The sequence below is a fragment of the Durio zibethinus genome, chromosome 22, assembly GCF_047325235.1.
Source record: "Durio zibethinus cultivar Kanyao isolate XHJ-2024 chromosome 22, ASM4732523v1, whole genome shotgun sequence".
NCBI classification, from domain to species: domain Eukaryota; kingdom Viridiplantae; phylum Streptophyta; class Magnoliopsida; order Malvales; family Malvaceae; genus Durio; species Durio zibethinus.
In genome coordinates this window covers 12,585,741-12,589,147 of record NC_143183.1, presented here as the reverse complement: position 1 = coordinate 12,589,147, position 3,407 = coordinate 12,585,741, and the positions used below count along the sequence as shown (strand labels likewise).

The window sequence follows — 3,407 nt, the reverse complement described above, 5'->3', positions numbered from 1 at the left end:
GGCACCTTGAGTGTTACTTTTTTGGTAGTTGGCTACTGGAGTAACATTTTTCCACTTCTTAGAGTTATTGCTACTAACTTTTTTTATTGATTCAAGAGATTTTTTACCAATTGGGTTACTTGAGATTTTATATTTTCAATGGTTTGGGCTTGATCTTATAAGGTAGCTTGTTGGGATACTATGGTTTCAAAGATAGGGCACTCATGATGTTAAACTGATAGAACTATTTCTATCCTAAACTGACATTTATCACTTGTGTGGGGTCCTTCACAAATATCACAGGTTACAAAGGGACTTTAGATCGAATTCACATGGTTAGATTGGGATTGGGCTCCTAAGGCTTTTATTTTTTTTCTTTTGTGAAGGTGGCTAACTAGGAATTTATGGAAATGATTACAACAATTTCAAATAGACCAGTAGACTTTTTGCCTACCTTTCTCTCCATGCCCTATTGATAGTTGTTAGTGGCCATCTACTCAATTAGCTCATTAACCTCCTCATCAATCTTGCTCACGATTGCTTCTCAAATAGCTGAGTCCATGGTTGTTCCCATAGATGGTGTAAAACCATTGTAAAAGATCTAGATTTGCAACTATTGGGTTAGACTATGGTATGGACACTTCTTTAGTAACTCTTTAAATCTTTTTCATGCCTCATACAAGTTTTCACCATCTATTTGTATGAATATGGTGATTTTATTCCTTAACTTAGTTGTCTAGGTTGGTGAAAAGAATTTTGCCAAAATTTTCTATACCAAGTCATCTCAGGTTGTTATAGAGCCAGATGGTAGTGATATCAACCAACTTTTCACTTTGTCCCTAAGAGAAAAAAGAAAAAGTCTTAGTCGAATAACATCGTCAAAAACACCATTATATCTAAATGTATCACATAATTCAAGAAAATTAGAAAGATAGAGGTTAGGGTCATCGCTTGGTAGCCTTTCATACTACACAAAAGTTTGAGCCATTTGGATCTTGATAATTTTATTTTCTATAGAATTATCATAGGGTTTTATGTTAAATTATAACACTTCTATACTTGATTTTTGCTTGAATTAATCCATTTTTTTTTACCTAAATGTGTTAATTGTCTTAAATGTAGGTAAAATGAAAGATTGAGAAAATTAAATTGAAAATACACTTGAAGGGGTAAATTCAAGGTGAAGTGGCTGAAATAAAGAGCTAAATGTGGAAGCCAAATTGGATGCAAGATGCTAGCCAAAGGTTTGAAGAAAACAAAGCATCAAGTGGCATCAACATTGGATGGAATTGAAGACTAATTTTCAAGGTTATTTGCAATGATAGTTACCTTGAGTTCAAGGCTGGATTTGAGCTAAGTTGGAGCTGCATTTTAAATGTTATTTTCAAGTTTAGATGGCTCATTTGATGAGTTAAATTTGGTAGCAAACATGGTGCAAAAGCTGGCTGAAAATTCAAGTTAAACAAAGCATTACGTGGCATCACTTGTGGGCTATTTTTGGGGTTGATTCTTGCAAGACTTAAAGCTATTAAATCAGCTGAATTGAAGCTAAAATTAAGCCACATTGAATGACATTTAAATGTTTATTTTATACTAAGAAGAATAGGTAAAGAAGGAGAGAGAGCAAAAGGAACAAAGTGTAAGTCAACAAGTGGGAACACAATGAAAAATAAAAGTCAAGCATGGCTGCTAGTTTGCATGGCTCAAGAAACCATTTATGAGCTAAGAAAGGTCTTAGGATAGGGGTGGAAAATAAGATATTTTGAGGAGAAAAAAGGGGAGGGAACCTGTCTTTGCTTAGAGGATGATTTTTCTTCTAGCATTTTCTTACCTCAACATGATTGGTAGGTAGCCTTTGTGGATTTTAGCTATGACTTTTAATGGTTCTAGGACAGTTGTTTCTTTTACATTTTTATTGTTAAAAACTTTATCTTTAAATTTACCTTTAAAGCATTTACATTTAGTTCTTTATTTAAGTTTTACTGCTACATTTTTATGGAAGAAAAAATTTTGATTTATTTATTTTGGTTCTGCCTAGTTTTTTTTTTTTTTTTTACCTTATTTCTACCTTATTTGAGCTTGATCTTTGTGGGGGAATGATAGTTTTGATAGCTGGATAAACTCATGTCCATCAATGGCTTCTAAAAAGTTTGACTCATGAGGGTTTTATTTCATTTTTTGTATCTTATGGTTATGGTTGCTATTTTTGTTTAGTTTCTATGCATTTGAGTTGAGTAAAATGAAGTTGGGTTGATGTTTAGTATGTGCTTGTTAAAATAGGTTAGACATAGTTTCACTTCCATGCATTTTTCATGCATCTTGCTCATTAGTTTTCAATTCTGTTTTTCTCTTAAATTTGGTTCTGTTTTTGTGAAGTCCCTTGCATTTTTTTTGTTCATTTTCATGTTTATTTTAAGATTAAAAGCTTAGATTTCATGTTACATTATGCATTTTTTATTTTTATTTTTTTTGGTAGCATTTAGCCTACTAGATTTTCAGTTTAACCTTTTATTTTGCTTTCAGTTTGAACATTGTTTTACTCATTTTCTAGTCAGTTTTAGGCAAAACTTTCTTGCACCTTTTTTGCTTGTTTTCATGTCTATTTTAAGCTAGTAAAATAATTTTTATAGATTCCTTAGATAGGGTTACATTTTCCTAGCATCTTAGTTCATAACGTAATGGTTTGGAGACTTAATCGGTAGATGTAAAAAATTAAAAATTATGAAAATACAAGGACTCACCACAATCTTTTTAGGGTGTGATTAGCCACATAAAAAAGTTTATTTTTTTGATAAAAAAAATAAAATAGGTTTAAAGTTTATTAAAAAGACAACTTTGATCTATAAAAACAACATGAGGTTCAGGAGTCAATTACATGTGGGGAAGGATTAGCACCCTTACAAGGCCCATAAAATTGGTACTAATTAATCATGCGTTACTTATAGCTTTGAACAAAAATAGTTTTTGTTCTTATATGAAATTTAATTACAATTCCTTTCATTTTTTAAGAAATAAAATTAGTTAAAAAAACTTTATCTAGGAATATTATCAAAATCTTTAAATTAAAGAAAAAGAAATGCCTTCAGATTCCTCGACATAAAGGCAAAATTCAATGGTAGTCTTTCCATCTAAAACTTATCATAACATTCTTTTAAAAATAATAAAATAACATTCTTCGTAAATGGTAATTATTGATGACTCTCCAACATCTAGGCAGAGTATCAATAATTATATTTCACGGAATACTATTTTAATTTTATTTGTTTAAAACTATATTTTTTAAAAAAAAAATTTTTATGTAGTAAGATGAAAAAATGGTTTAATTAATATGAAACATCAATAGTTACAATAAACGTACATATGCATTGTAAATGCCTTAATCTAAAAATGAGACATATGCAAATGATGATCAAATGTGAATTTAGAAT

The 3,407-nt window shown here is 30.3% G+C and overlaps 1 non-coding gene across 1 annotated transcript; it reads left to right on the top strand.

Annotated features, from left to right (window-relative positions):
• The first annotated feature begins 602 nt into the window (after window positions 1–602).
• Window positions 603–709, top strand: LOC149512615 (small nucleolar RNA R71). Its single transcript, XR_016332221.1, has one exon. It is a non-coding gene; the product is annotated as a small nucleolar RNA R71 (small nucleolar RNA).
• Window positions 710–3,407: the final 2,698 nt, after the last annotated feature.